Raw genomic sequence first — 15,872 nt, 5'->3', positions numbered from 1 at the left:
TTTTGTCTAGGAGGCTTACCTTTTGTTTTTTAGCTAAAATTATTCTTTGGCTAGGAATTGACTCTTTCCAAATATTTTTTTGAGTAGTACATGTTAACACCAATGGTCACCTTTGTTTGCTAGAAAAATCTTTATTACCAAAGCATCAATGCTGGAGCCCACTAAAAGTTCTGTCACCTCTAACCATTCTGGCTAATGGGCTAAAATAGCAGGAGAAAAGATGCTCTTCACATAGTAGCTTTTATCATTGATAAAACTGCAGTGGTGTCAGTGAACAGAAATCATCTTTAATGTTTTTGTATTGTAGCCTCAAATGTAAGTGTTGTTAAGTTACTGTTGAGACTGTTGATAACACAAGAAAGGCACCATTGCCTATCCACCTTTAATATTAATAGAATTAAATAAACCTGCTTTTGTTCCATGCTCTTCAGTCAGAGTAAAAACAAAATTAGAACCACTGTAGTGCCATGATATCTCCTTTCAAACATGGAGGGGTAGGATGGAAAATCCCTAGAAGGCTATTCCTGCATAAAGATTTCCTTTAGGTGGAAGGAAGGAAAAGAAAGCCCTTTTGTAATTTTGTAATGAGCTTCATCCCAGCTCTCTGTATCTTAAAGCCAATTTCTGGGTTGAGGGGTAATGCTTGGTTTTGATGACGTTGTATTTTACAATGTGCAGTGTCAAGGAAACATTTCTTGCCTCTAAATCACCAAGATATCACTAATAAACTCATTTAACTATTGGTGCCATATTTTGTGAAGGTAATTTAGGAGGGAAAGTAACACAGCAGGCATTCAGTGTGCCTCAAAGGTGATAGGAATGTCAGATTTATCTGGTGATAAGATACATTTGATCTGTATCCTTGAAAGTACAAACTGGACAAGATTGTTTGGTTCTGAACTTTTCTCACAAAGGTAGAGGCAAAGTAAAACCACCCTCTTTAACCCTTCACAAAGGTATTTAAACTGGGCTAGTTTGATGCTAATTTTCAGGATATATGCATGGCTTTATTCTTTTGGTGGTGAAATTATACTTAAATTTAATTTGAATGAGAGAGCTCAAACAAGGTAAGTAGCATATGAAGCTTGTCAGATTTCTGTTCTTTACCAAGTTAGAAGAAAAAATATGCAGGTACTCAGAGGGAAGTTACAGTGCTTCTGGTTTTTATTCCTCTGCTTGCTTGCTAGTGAATGATAGGCTGAGAAATGCAACATCATCTATTTCTTTTGTGTTCTTGGTTACCATAGAGCATATGCAACATACAGCAAAACACAAACATTTCCTGCTTTGTTTTCTTGGCAGTTTTCTGAATTCAGTATTTTGGAATTAAAATGAAATAGTGTGAATCAATGTAGAGCACACAGAACACCTCGTTTCTTGATCCTCTGATGAGCATTTTTAGAAAAAAACTGCTGAAATATGCATCGTAATCAATCTGATGAACAACCAATGGAGGAGGCTTTTAAATATTTAAGAATCTCTGTGTTGTAGAGAATAGCACAATTTTTTTAAATGAGAACTACAAGTTCCTATAGACCATCAGAGGAGTTCTCCATAGAAGAATTTCGTGCCGGAAGGCTTAAAATACCTAATCCAATCTCGCCTAAGCTGGGTCTGATGTGGCCTGTCTGAAGTCCATTGATAATCTTATTTCAGCTCCCAGGAGTGACCACTGCCTCTTTCCTTCCCTCCTCCAGTGGGACTTGCTCCTGATGGCCCTTGCAGCCCCCATGCATCTGCCTCCATTGCCTCTTTTATTCTGGTAGGAAACATTTCTCTAGTTACTTATAATTTCAGCCCAGCCATGAGTGGCACCTTCCTGCCTGTCACCAAGAGCAGAATCTGGCCAGCACCCACCCAACAGCACTCCCAGGTCCCAGAGCTGCTGGGCTTGGCATCACTCTGCTCCTGTGCTCCTGTAAACTCTCCGTGTCACAGGGTAATCCAGTTTTTAAACAAAAGGCATAATTAATATTAAAACACTTTGAGCAAGAGTGTGGCTTTGTAAATAACAATTTTGTCATGAGAGGAAGTGGCTTTTGCAAGGCAGAGGCTTGAACGAGGTAATATTTTTGGGTGATGTTACAATGAAGAGATTTTCTGGAAATCTGTGATTTACCTGTTACTAATACTGTGCTATTGAACAAGCAGGAAGCAGCATGTGAGAACAATAATAGTAATCTTAGTTAGAATGGTTTTGATGAAAGTACACTTTAATTCACTAATTATGGCAGCTAAAAGACATTTTTACATTCAGTGTTAAAATCACTGTATCTGTATTTTTACCTCAGTCTTCCAGCTGCAGAACTCTTTTTCTAACATGTTTTTAGTCATGTTATGCAAATGCCTGTTTAAATTACTAGGAGTATTTGTTTTCTATTTCTGCCCTGTAAAACATAATTTTAATACAAGTTATTTGTGAAATGCACATTGCAAAAGGAAATAAGGTTTCAGATGGCATTTCTATGATAATTTTACTGCAAATGTTGACCATGTTTTTGTATTTGTCTGTAGAAGGTAATGCAGGCTGTACATAAGGCATATTTCAAAGACCTAATATTGTATGTGACTAAATTAGTGAAGTAGCGCTGGCTTCCCTTTGAACAGTTAGTCTGGCACTAATCACGAGGAGTAAAATAGATCACTGCCTCGCATCCATTTTGGGGAGGCAGAGCCTGTGGCACTCGGCTGCAGAGATCCAGGGGCCCTGCCTGGCTCTCCCTCCCCCCTTGGGGGTCTGAGACAGCCTGGGCAGCAGGGAAAGGGCTCAGGGCTGGCTCAGCACCCAGGGTGTGTAAATAGGGGAGCAAATGCCTGAGGGAGTGAGGCTGTGCTGAACACCTCACACCTGTCTGGGGTGCTCCGCCAGCACCAGGAAACTCGGGAAGTGTGGCGGGGTCTGGAGGGGTCAGCCCCCCAAAAGGTGCATGGTGAATTCCCAAATCTTCTCACTGCTACACGCAAAACTGCAATTAAAATCACGCTTTCCACTCTAGATTGATCTGCTTAATAAAATAAGGTTAGTTGCATTTAAAAAATGTATGGGCAAGTTTGCTGCATGTGGGGAGAATAACGGATATTGCTGGCACGAGATTGCTCTCAATAAAACATCTTCATTTCAGTGGCACACCGTGTTTTTGTTTGGCTTGATCCTCAGCCTCTGAATCCAAATGGAAATTTTTGGAAACAAAAAGAGGTTTCTGGAGGTGGTATCCTGTTGTTTGTGTCTCTGTCGCACTTTTCAATCAAATGATTTGTACCAGACTGAAGTTTGACAAGCCTGCTGTAGTGTCACGAAGAAAAAGCTTCCTCATGAAATCAAAAACATATAGCAGATGCATGTTTTATTGAACATTACTAAAAATAGCGCTTTAAACCCTTACTCTGTCTGTAATGCTCTTTAAGTATCTTTTGAACACTGCCTTCATTACTAAGTCTCTGAGCTTCCGAAATAATTTTCTGATTCTTTCTCTTCCACAGACCTTATTTTCCAAAGCAGCTGATGTGTGTTTGCTGCTTTGCATGCGTGTATGGTGAGTGAGTTGTCAGCCAGCTGATGACTCCTCATCGGGTTGGACAAGGTCCTATGCCTATATCTGTAAGCAAATTCCAGACCCAATATCATGGATCTATTTTGAGATTCTTTCAGGATCTCTGTAGGAACTAAGATGAAATATTCTGCCTGTTGGTGACTCAATGGTCACAGTCAGGGTTGAGGGGAGGAGAGTTCTCACCCTGCCTGTTGTTATCTCCATGCTGACAAATGTGCTGCAATCTGCACACCTCTTTGGACTTCTCCTTGCCTCTACCCACTACAAAAGCAGGTGAAAGCAAGATGCCAGAAAACTGCTGGGTTTATAAAAGCAGGGCAGCCAAGAGATGCAAAGAAAGTAGGACTGGGAAGTGATATAAACCTGCTAGTAGAAATATTGAGTCCAGATTTTATTTGGTAAAATAGACAATTGAATAAATACTTTTTACAATCAAATATGTTATTGGTCTTGCATGACATTATAAACAGCAGTTGCTGAAACATATGACACGCAAAGCTACAGTTTTATGACACTGTGGTTTGAAATAGAGCTGAAAATAGCAGGTCTTTGGCTTTAAAGGATTCAGCTCAAATTTTGTATTTCTTCCCTTTCTGAGTGGTTACTGAAAAAGAAACCAAGCACAAATACTTTTGTTTTCTTAACTCAGGTTTAGTATCACCAGTTACATAAGCCTCATTTCTCTTGTTGAATTCTCCATCAGGCTGTTGGGTGTGAGCTTTTAGCACCATTTCGAGTATTTCAGCTGTACAGTTTGTTTTGCTTTTTTTACTTCAAGCCTTGCCTTGCAATATGAATAAACACTGGTGCTATTAAATCACAGAATAGGTAAGGTTGGCAGGGACCACTGGGGGTCTTCTAGTCCAACCTCCTTGCTCAAGCAGGGTCCCCTAGACCACGTTGCTCAGGACTGTGTGCAGATGGTTTTGAGGGAGGAAGACCCTAGGAAAGGAGACTCCATGCAGCTGCCTACCTGTACATACAAAAGTAAAGGGGTTCTATGGAATTCTGCCTTTTCTTTCCTTGCAGATTACCAAAACAAACCTTTCTATGTGAGAAAGAAAAAGGGCTAAATGGAAAACAGTTATCTTGTTGAAAGTTGTCTAAACCAAGACTCCTGCAGCTTTGTGAGCACGGGCAGGGTGAGAGCAGTTCTGACTAGCAGAGTTTGCAGCTGTTCCGCCTGGGAGGGCTTTTGGGAGTGTTGCTTCTGCTCCCATTGCAATTTGGGATGAGTCTTTTGACTCTGATAATTAATTTATAACCATCTGATATATTGCCTAGTGGCTTCCATAGTTTCACAACAAAGTGTCCTTGGACAATGTGAAGGTACTTGTCCTCGTTCAGGGCTTTATATGTGCTGTATCCAAAAATTTAATTGTTGTATTACTATGCAAATGAAAAAAGAAAACCACCCCCACATATCTAGCAAGACATATTAGCTGGAAAATGTTTCATTTTGGAGATAAGGGGCTGGAAAGAAATGACGTATATACTTTAAATAAGCTTTTAAAAAAACTAAGTGTTTATTTGAAGTGAGTTTTGAGCATCCTTGTAAGTAATTTTGATTAGAAATGTGTAAACATAGGGGGTCTGCTCTAGAAGTGCATGAAACTTGAGTGCCACTGCCTCTGTGCTGCAGGACAGGGGGAAATGCAACTGAATTTGGATTTTTCATGTTTCTCAGCATCTTGCAGGCTGATCTGGTTGAATGGAGCCGGGAGTCCTACTCTCCTAAGAATGGATGATATATTAAGACAAGAGTGTATTACACAGTAAGACATTAACAATGAGTCTGAAAAGGTATTGTGAATGTAAAATCACACTGACTAAAATATACTGAGGTTAAAATAGAGGGTAACTTTACAAATCACTATTAATTTCTTTGGCTTTCATTGCAATAACATTGATTTAATTCATTAGATTTCTTTCTAAATCTATATTTCAGTTTTAGAGTTGTCAGTTTCTGTTAATGACAATTTTGCCCATCTGTTCTAACACGAAAATGAGGCTTCATGCAGGAGACATGATAGATCTCTAATAGTTGAAGAAGTAAGAATCTTAAAGGTATTTCATTTGGATTAGATCCACTCTGATGTGATTCACCCTTGAAATGAAGCTGAGTACTAAAAACTTTTAACTGTATAATCAAAAAACAAAAGTGTCATATCTTGTCATTTGGGCCCCTGTCTATTTCATAATTTACAGAAAAAATTTCAAAACATTCCCACTCATTCTCTCTCTAATGACAGAGCCATAATTTTGGGTGTCAGCATATCAGAATTCCACTGGATGTGATTAGAATAAGAATTAGTTTCTTTAATTTGGCCATTCAAACAGTAGTATGACTACAGCAAGTCGTTTTGCTAAGCCAGCCTTTGCTGCCAAGCTGGGTTACAACTTCTGCTTCAATCCAGGTTTAAAACTCCAGTTCCTTGCCCAGGTCAATCTTCTGAAGGGGTAATTTTTCAAAGCTGTGTGTGAGTCTTAAGCACACAAATCCATTTAGGAAATAACAAGATTATGTTCTGTGCACTGCTTTAAAAATTTACCCCTAATATCCTAGAGAGAGGAGCACAGTTGTTGCACATACTGCGTGCGAGGTGCAATTTAAATTGTTTTTAGTAAGCAAGTCTCTGCATTTATGCAATGCAATGTTATTCTGGGGGAAAAATGCTCAGCTAATTATTCAGTCTAGAAAAATAAACACATCCATTAAAGGCTTGCCTACATATTAATGGATGACCTTTCTAACCATGGTGTTTTATTTGCAAATCTTCTAAAAAATTCTTTATGCATTAAGCATATATGGAATTGGATTTTATTCTTATCACTGAAAGTTACCAAATGTACACTGACTCAAACTCAGCACATTTAGTACTGCTTTGTAACAAAGAAGATGGTTCCTATAACGTGCATCATTGCTGCTTTCTGTCTTAAACTTCACTTGAAATTCAGAGTATAGCCCGGAAAATAAGACTAAAGAAGTTCCTACAGGTCCAGATTTCTAATTTCTAAATACAAACTACTGGAAAATTTAGCTTTTCAATTGTAATACTTCTAACAAATTAAAAATCAACAAAAATATTATGCTTCTATGTTACCTGTTCAAGTGTATAGAATGCACAAAAACTTTAATCAAATACTCAGGTTTGCTCAGTTTTAAATTGTGTTAGTTTAATAGTTTCTATTCTGCTGTTTATATTAATGACATATTCCCATCTAAATATATTGCAGCGCTGAAAAGCCATCAAAACATTTCTAAGGTTGAATGAGTGCAGTTGCATTCATGATTTTTTAATAAAATGATCTCTTTCTATTGAACTGCTTCTTTTTTTAACAGAGATTGAGATTGTATAATATATATATACATAGTTATAGGAGCATTATAAATACAAACTGCAGCTTCATTTACTGTCTGAATATTTGCTTTCAGTTCATAGCTACACAGTGGGCTGAGAAATGTGAGTTACTGTACATAAAATATGAAAGCAAAAGAAAGAAGGATAAAAAAATGAGAGATGGAATTGATTATTTTTTTGCATATTGATTAAAAGTCTTATCATTTGAAGAAGCAACCGATAATTTGCTAATAGTGATTTTTCCAAGGACTGATGTTTCTAAAAATGATTTTCATCTATTCTCCTTTTCCTCTTTCACAGTCCAGTTTATATTCTCTACTTTTTAATTCTTGCCTCTTTTGCAGGCATTTGATATTTGTAGTATACATATAAAAGCAGTTTGATATTGGCTAAATTTGGGCATAGTCGTGTTATGAATACGAACATCTGCAATGGAATTAAAAGCGGCATTCACCAAAATCCAAGTGCAAAGTATCCCAGTTAAGCATACGATTCTGAATGCATAATTTAGTTGCCATATTTTGTTTCTTCTGTGTAAAATGTTTATGAAGTTCTCAGATTTATTAGATATTTAGAATTTTCCTTTAATTTTTTGCTGCATTTTTCTCTCTGTGCTTTCTGTGCCGGTTAAACTGCCTGTGGACTGGTCTTATGTCATTTTTTTTTGTTTCTATTCATGTTGGATGACTAGCCAGACTATCAGAGATTTAAAAAATTCAAACCAGCTGAAATTCAAGAACTTGTTTGAGTTTAAAATTATTTTCTCCTGCTAGCAAGTTGAGCTAGTCAAATACTGGGGCAAAGAAATAGTTCTAAATAGTACTCATCTTTAAAGCCTAATGTCCGTGAATCTTGACACTCCCTCTTGCCACCTCGTCACCCCCCCAAAGGTTCTCTTTCATACTATTAAAAAAAAAAAAAAAGTTAATTTCCATGGGAAGATTTGAAAATTCTCTGGTTAAATCTCTGATTGCATCTATCTCAACTGGGAGTTGTTCAGGGAAAGCAAACATGAGAAAACAGATCAGATGAGATTCCTCTCCTGAACTGGTGACAGTCCAAAATTTGTGCATAACCCAGCTAGACAAAAAACCAGCTCTGATGTTCTGATGGTGGCTGAGCTGGGGAGCAAAAGGTGAAATCTTACCATGCACACGAAGTGATCCATTCCTACCTCCAGTGTAGTAGAACTCCCACTTTTTTCTAGCCACAGCAATCCAGTGCTGCTGTTTCAAGCAGAGGATGCATTTTCTTTCTCTCAGACACCTGGCCCAGCAAAGCACACGTGTTGTCTGGCTGCTGGTGGCTGGAGGGAAACATCAGATGAGAAAAGATGCTACCAAAGCTCCTGCTCAGTGTGATGTCAGTCATTTGGTTGATGATGAATTAATTTTAAAAATAAACTACAGGGGAAAAAAAAAAAGTCTTTCAGTCTGGGAACCAGAAAGAATTTGGTGTTTACTCAGACTGAGAACCTGAGTATGAATATAAATTTTTAAATGAGCCTGTATATTGCATGACTAGTTCATCAACTTAAAAGTGGTATCACTGGGCTGCCTCAGTTCTACATTTGAAACTGTTGTATTCGCTGAAAAGCTGTTCTCAAAAACTAGTTAATTTAAGGTAACCATGCATACAATTTAAATATAAAATAAAGTTTAGATGTGGTTTCATAGCAAATGTGATCTGTTTAGAAATATGCCCAGTTGAGAAGGTTGAAGCATGGTGGGAATTCCATTATTTCATCACAGCCTTGTGGCTTTGCCCTGTTGCAGGTCAGGGGTGTATCCCGGTTGTCAAACTTGTGGCACCTGACACTTCCCTCCCAGAGCAGAAGCACCACCTAAAGGCAGAGGATCTACCTCCATCACCAATTGACACAGACTGCACTCAGGGGCTCTGGCTGCCCTTCTGCCAGGTGAGCTTCCTCACACATTCAAACATGGGGCTAAAAATGGGGTTTATCAGGTGGATAAAATGAAAATCAGTGGCAAAATTCCCATAGATCACTGGCTGCTGTTTCACTCAATATTTAATTAAGAACATCATATCTAAAATTTAAGAAAACCTGAGAAATAGTTGCTAGTACTCATCATTTTTAAAATGTAGGAATACCTTCAGAGGTCTGCCCACAAGTCTGTACAGAGGTGTCAACAGGAAGGCTTTATGCCATAGTGTGGATTGAATATGGTAATATGAGCTGTGCTCCTAATAGTGCTGGTAAACAGACTGTTCTAATCAGATTCAAATGCTAATATATATAAAATCTTTACCCATTTAAAAATAATAAAATATTTTGCTTCAATTAATCCTGATTGTGCTAGTAGAACATACAATCAACAATGTTATGCAAATAGTTATTTTTGCAGTTGAAATCAATAACTTATTTTCTTTGTAATACAAAAAAATAGAAAAAGGAGGATATTATTAATTGCTTATAAAACTACATCTTTGTGAGGGAAGCCTGCAGGTATTAATCTCATTATCAAGACTTTCCTTCAAAGTCTGTATGACCATTATTGTTCATGATTCGACCACTCAAGAAATCTTGCCATAGACTCCTATTTTGAAAGTATTTATTGGAAGCTGAATGAAATTAGTTCTTTATGAGCTAAGTAATTGTAAAGTTACATTATCCTGTGGAAAGAGATAACTGATAAAATCTGAGAATTTCAATTTTAAAACGGCTGTGCCTTGCTACACTGAAGCTATGATAACCCTCATTTTTATAAATCTATACCTTACTGGCTGCACATACATAGTCATGAAGTATCAGTTACACTCCTGATAAAATACTTTAAATATTGATTATAAAATAACTTGTGTTAACAATAATTATATTGCTATTTCATGCATATGGTATCGTTTGTTTCATTTGAATTACTGTATCTCTAATTCCTTCCCCATTTTTGTCTTATTTTCTTAACAGCCATTGTTCATCTTGGTCTGACCCACAAATGGGAGAGGCTTTGCTAATTCAGCTTTAATGACACTCCCAGCCCAGCAAAATTCTTGGCTCCTGAGGAGGAAGGAGGGCTCTTTGGTAAGACTTGGTGCATCCAGCCCAAAGGTCTTGCAGGAAATTTTCAGTCTTAATTTCTGACATGAAATTGGTAACAGCACTGAATATAGAGATAGCCCAGGCTAGGAACACAAGCAACAAGTGCTGCTCACTAATCTGCTCTGCACAGGTCCAGGGATCATACCCTGCCCCCAGAGGGTTTGTGTGTGGTGAGGACTTGCTGTGGCCATAGATTCTCACAGTCTTCAGGTGGCTGTGGAATCCTCTTTGTCCCTGGTCGTGTGGCCTTGTCCTGGGTGTGTGCCCTCCACAGCCATGGGGGGCATCTCTATGGTGTCCCCACCATCCCTTGAGGAATTTCCATTCTCCTGCATTCCTGCTTCCCCTACATCTTGAGCAACTCCTGAGGGCCTGCAGTGTCCCAGGACAGGGCTGCTGGGACTCCAGCAGCGAGACTTGGCTCACTCTGGGGTGGGCATTGAGCTTCTTTCCCCTTGCTCATGGTTCTGGGTACACAGAGCTGATCCTGTGCCCATGCAGCTGCCTTTGAAGTCATGCCTCAGGCTGTCAAAGCAGGCTTGAATTTCACCTCCAAAATGAGGAGATGGTTTCTGCTTTACTCCCAACCAAATTGTGAGATGGCTCTTTCACAATTTTCTTATGTGTTCTTTTCAGCAGGGGAAAATTGACAAATCTAGAGTGTAATCCTCACAGCTTCCATGCATAGCAGGGGTATCTAATTGCCAGGGTGAATTCTGGTAAAGACCATTGGTTTAAACAGAGAAAAAAAACCCCAACCACTGAGTCCCCAGGAATCCAGCACCATGCAAAGCAATTGTCTATGTTCTGGAAGGATGTATTTTTAAAACATTCCATTTATTTCCAAAGGCTTGCCATATATCAGAGCAAACTGTCCAAAATGATATAAAACATCCAGCAGATAAGAAGAAGCCTTTTTATTAAAATAATATGTGTGTATTTTCCTGCATATATATAGGCAGTGGTGGAATCAGCATCCCTGGAAGTGTTCAAAAAGTGAGTAGATGTGGCATTTCTTGATATGGTATGAGGTGGAAGGTTGCACTTGATGATCTTGGGGGTCTTTTCCAACTTTAATGATTCCATGATTCTATCTGAGCAGAACAGCTGAGCCTGGTTTGGTTTTCATATGAAGACACACTATCCCAAAGTCCTCACCTAGCCCCCTTGTTACACATGGGGGATGGCTCATGTAATTTTTTGAGGCTGCAGATATGAAAGTGCATTACCACAGCAGGCTGGTGTCATGGGCTCCAGTGACAGCCAGAGCAAGATGGCCCTGCCAGGTCACACATGGCCACCTTTTCCATGGGACTGGTAAAAGCCTCCTGGCTTCCCTGTTAGTTCCAAAAATAAAAGAAATCCAGAACCCTCCTCAATTTATAGTCTTTTCCCAATTAGCTGTTCTGGGGTGTGGTTAACACAAACTAATCATACTCTGGAGTGCTAAAATGTACATGGTGCAGCGCAGTGCCTCCCGTCTCCTGGGGTGTGATTATTTAATGATAATGATGCCCCCTGCAGAGGCACCTTATTGCTCTTTTGCAAAAACAATCTTTATTGAGGGGAATTAATTGCATTGTTGTTGATAGCAAGAAATAAGTTAATATTTTGAAATGATCTTTCTGGTTTGCACAGCTTAAAGGGATGTTAGCACAATTATGTCAAATAAATGACCTGCTTTGAAAGTTTCTCCATATATTAGGTCTGGATTCCAAAGCCATTCTGAATTTATGTTTTCTCTGAAGATTTGGTTTCACTGGGAGTCTTGAAATGTGCTGAGAAGAGTTAATCTTTCTGTTCCATGGATACCTTGTATGGCTGCCTAAAAATTGATCTCTTCAGGGTCACTGACTGTTTTCTACTTAGAGGCAAATTTGCAGTTACACTGGATTCCCACAGCATATTTACTCTATGCAAAGTGTCTGAGAGCAACTTTTATGGTAGGGTTTTTAATTAGTGCGATGTATAAAAGCAGCGAAGTTAATAAGGATGAAATTTGCTGGTGTGCTGACTTCTATGGAAGGCAATTGCCTCAGAGTCATGGTCATAGCCTAGTCCTAAATATCCATCCATATTATTGCACTGACACTACGTAGATTCTAGAAGAGGCAGCTCACAGCTCCCAACTGGAAAAGATACAAGCAGACACATATACTTTACCTACTCCTATCTACCCACTAATTTATCTCCAGAATCATCACTAATTTACTTATCTCAGTGCTAATGTTTGCTACAGTAGTTTGGGTTTTGTTTCTTACTTTATGGGAGTCTTTGCATCATTTTTATCACCTGCTTGCTTTTTTATACTAATGGTTCAGTACATCAGTATTACAGTAATAATATAGGTATATATCCATTGTAAAATGATGATTTACTGCAGCAGGATGGATGTATTTACCATGGATGCAGTGTTGCAACAAATGAAAGGATCAGAATATGTGCCCCTGTGTCGGCATGTGTGCAGGCACACCTGAGTGTGTGTGAGGGAAGCAAAGCCACGTGGTGAAGTCACCTGCAGTGGTGCTTGCTCTGTGTGTGAGGCTGCTGAGGAAGAGGCAGAATCCCTCCCTGGGGCTGGAAAGGGCAAGCAGGAGCTCACAGGCTCCATTGCTGACTCTGCAGCTGGCCCTGGCCAAGGTGACTCCTTGCTTTGGTGTCCCCAGCATCACATGGGTGTTTGAATAATGAGGGGGTTGGCTCTGCTCCTCCTTCCTGCTGGACACATCTCTAATACCACCCTGGGTGAGCATCCCATTCCTGCCCCTCTGGGAGGGCAAAGGGTACACTCTGAGATATGGTTTTGTAAGGAGTGAGCATAATTTTGTTCCTGAGGTCTGTGGGTCATAGAGACTGTAGGATTGTAGTTCCTGTTGGAAGGCAAATCAATCTCTCAGTACAGGTGTGGGTGTGTATGTGTGTTACTCTAGTATCTTAGGGACATTTTTGTTTTGTTGGTCTCTTTCCAGGTGCAAATGTTCCATCATTTGCGTGCCTAAAGCCCAGAGGGGTACCCTAGAGGAGGGAAACTTGATGTTTCTGGTTACATGAACACAGTGCAGCCTCACCTCAATAAATTCTTAGGCTGCGTGTATAATGCCTTCTCATCATTTTGGTACCTGGAAAATGTCCATTTGAAAAAAGGTTTGGCTGATGACTGCTTTCAGACTTTTCAGGTTTTTATTTCCCTTAATTTTGCTCCTATAGAAGTAGTTTCCATGTACAAAATTCTAGCTTTAGTTAAGTAGGATTGCCTCACCAATATACAAGCAGCCTGCCTTTCATCTAGATAAAGCCAAGATCTTGGATCAGCTTCTATGTTAAATATAAAATATTAGTTCTAGATAAACTAATTTGTGTTGTGTAAAGATTGGTCGCTTCCTCTTCAGAGAATGAATGGATATTCTAATTTTTTTTTTCCATCTTTCCAGCTGGAAAAACAGCTGAACATGGAGTTGTTGAATGTAGGTTTCTTATTTTCACAGAAAAAGTATGGACAATTACATCATGCATTTTAATTATTTCAGCCCCTACAAAAAGAGAAGCATATTTTATCTGTTTTTCATTTACTGATTCAGTAATAATACTCAGTATTTGTAATAGTAATTTAAAAAAACCCCTTTTTTTCTTAGACCTGTATGTCAAGATCAGTCATTCTGCAGAATTTTCTTTTAGTAGATTTGATAGGTAGAGAATTAAAAAATGGAAACTTTCAGGGATGCCAGGAGAGTTGACAGAAAGTCAAGGAAAAGTATGTGGCAAAGAGCAATAGAAATCAGGAAAAGCACTACAGGTGATGGAAGAGATGTGATAATAGCAAAAGGAGCTGGGAGAATAAACATTCCACAGTCTTGAAAAGAGGCAAGGGAAGGCAGGAAGGAGTGGCAGGGGGAGACAGCCCCTCCAGTATCCCAGATCTGCAGGTTTGGGAGAGGACAGTGCTGTGTGGATGTGAGCAGGAAACATGAAATGGAACAATCCCACATGAGGAACCAGCTTAATCCTTGGAAAGCAAACAAAGCAACCTGAGGGAGAAAATTGGCTCTTCACCCACCCAGGTTCTCTTGTTGGGTGTCACTGCCTGGTACCAGGTAAGTCTGTGGGAAGGAAGAGTCCGCCCATGTTCCAACTACACGAGTATTTGGGATCCATTTCAGCAAAAAATTGCTACTCTGGGCAGTCTCCTGGAAGCTGGTGCTTACAGGAGCTAGATAGTCCCTTGGAAAACATCTATGGTGGCCACAATTTGTGTCACTGAATGAATATAAAGTTGTCAGTTTTGTTGCTGTGGGTTGCATGGCACTTGGGAAGATTGTGATTTGTTTTTGTCAGGTTTTATTTAGTCTGGGTTTTGTAAACTGTAGAAATTAGTGAGAGAATACCTTAAGAAAAAAAGAACAAGTATTAAGGAGAAAACTGAATGAACTTTTTAAAGGAATTCTCTTTAGAAGATTCCTTTGTAGGAAAATGTATGCCTTGCCTTTATTGCAAGTCTCTGCATTTTTTCCTGTAGCCTTTATCTCGGATAACAAGCAGAGCTGATCAGCAATTTCCTCATGGAATAAGAATAATAAATCTACCTCTACCTGATTTATTGGCAGTATTGATGGATACTGGATATGGCTTGAACTCCTCTCTGGTGGTGGTGGTAGTGGAACAGTGCTTGAGGGATAAGGTGCTAAAAACCAAGAAAAACCAAGACCTTCTAAGACAGGAAGGGCTATCCTGGGGAAAAGAGAAATCTCTTAAAAGCTGTGTTGTATACATGTGGGTTTGTTTAATGTGTGCCATATAATGCAGTTAATCTCCTTACAAAGTCATTGCTTAGAGAGCAATATGAAAGGAAATCCTGATAAAAGGCACCAGTGTAAATTTGACATTGCATGTAGCAGTCAGCTTTGTGCGTTGTAATTGGAGGGGACAGAATAGTTGTTTATTCAGAGGGGAGAATGATGCTATAAATTTCAGGTATGAGATTAAAAAATAACTAGACTTCATTTTCGAATCTCCTTTCCCCTTTATTCCTCTTCCCCAGTCCTTGTTCAAGCTCTGCAAAGGGGAATCACTGATCCTGCTCCATATGAGGGAGTGGGAAGCAAATGCAAAGGGGGGAGGCAGGCGCCTCTGGACTCCAGATGTGATGCTCTGCAAGGCTCGTGTTGCCCTGTCTCCAGCAGAGATTCCTCTGCAGGTCTCATTAACCTTGTGCAATTGGGCAGGAAAAGGCCAAGAGCATGGTCCTTCCAGAGTCCTTCCACCTGCTCCAGGCTTCAGAGGAGGGATAAGGCTGTGGGACAGGGCTGGGAATGTGCAGCCAGCCAGGGACTCTGCTGGGATGTGCCGTGAGTATTCGCACCGCGTCTGCCATGGAGGAGCTGTGCTCTTGGCTGCTGAGCTGGGCTGCCCTGCAAAATATGGAAAATGCTTTCCAATCAAGCAAGAACTCTGTATGCATAATAAACGTGTGATTTTCTGATGGCTACGTACAGCACAAATGCTGAAGAATAGTCTGTGTGCCTTGTCAGAACACTTAAGTTAAATAGGGGCACTTTGCATCATTGTTTTGATCTTCAAAATAAGAGAAAATTGAATGCAAAGAGCTGTAGGGAACTTTCAAAGGCACACGAGCAATTAGGAGCATAAGTCCTCTTGGCTGAATAATCACTTTGGGATATTTTTCTTTTCCTGTATCCTTAACTCCCCTCAAAGTATTGATGGCAAAATAGGTCCTGGAAAATTTGACTCCCTCCATCCAGCTTGTTTGTCCTGTTGGTGAATCTCTGGATGCTCCAAGCTGCTTTAGGTTTCCTCTTCTCTGCTGATGGCTACTTCTACTGGGTTGGTAAAATAACATCTGATGAACTTCTGTTTTGCTGGAAGTGTGTCTGCAGGTCTTCC

The 15,872-nt window shown here is 39.6% G+C and overlaps 1 long non-coding RNA gene across 1 annotated transcript in view; it reads right to left on the bottom strand.

The window, feature by feature from the left end:
- LOC139596236 (uncharacterized) overlaps positions 1-15,872 on the bottom strand; it is a 57,346-nt gene that overhangs the window by 10,571 nt on the left and 30,903 nt on the right. Inside the window, exon 2 of the long non-coding RNA XR_011681281.1 lies at positions 8,061-8,219. This is a non-coding gene — a long non-coding RNA (uncharacterized lncRNA). The remainder of the gene's footprint in view (positions 1-8,060; positions 8,220-15,872) is intronic.

Source organism: Agelaius tricolor, unplaced genomic scaffold (assembly GCF_023055355.1).
Source record: "Agelaius tricolor isolate 1412-34295 unplaced genomic scaffold, bAgeTri1.0.p SCAF_15, whole genome shotgun sequence".
In the NCBI taxonomy this organism is placed as follows: domain Eukaryota; kingdom Metazoa; phylum Chordata; class Aves; order Passeriformes; family Icteridae; genus Agelaius; species Agelaius tricolor.
Note: the sequence above shows the minus strand (reverse complement) of the source record. Positions and strands in the feature narration are given on the sequence as shown.